Genomic DNA, 463 nt, shown 5'->3' with positions numbered 1-463 from the left:
TGCTGCTTTCCCCACCGTGTGTATTTGGAGATCTGGTTTTCCTCCTGGAGTACGCTTCTGTACCTGCAGTCAGTCTCAAGTGACAGGCACCATCCGTCACGGAGTCAGCGATGACACCGGGGTCGGATGTAACGGCTTGTTGGCACACAGTTCACTCCTCCCCGGGTCTCTGCCTGCTGTCTGAGGTCCAGTGGGCTGTCCAGCTGGAGTTTTACAGGGGATCACTTGTTTTACTACTTGTGAGAACAGATAGTTCTTCCTGGCTTTACAGAGCTTGAATTTTTATAAGGAACTTTTTATAAATAATTTTTTTTTATAAAGAATTTTTGTCAGCAAAGAACTAACTGGTCTGATGAATGAAAAACAAGTTTCTGCCCTCTCCTGCCGGTGGTAGGCAGCGGGAACAGTGGGTTTAAGGTTCCAGTATTCCAGGAGGCACCACTCTTCGCTGCCCCCGTAGGTC

Source organism: Pterocles gutturalis, unplaced genomic scaffold (assembly GCF_000699245.1).
Source record: "Pterocles gutturalis isolate BGI_N339 unplaced genomic scaffold, ASM69924v1 scaffold4846, whole genome shotgun sequence".
Lineage (NCBI taxonomy): Eukaryota > Metazoa > Chordata > Aves > Pterocliformes > Pteroclidae > Pterocles > Pterocles gutturalis.
Note: the sequence above shows the minus strand (reverse complement) of the source record.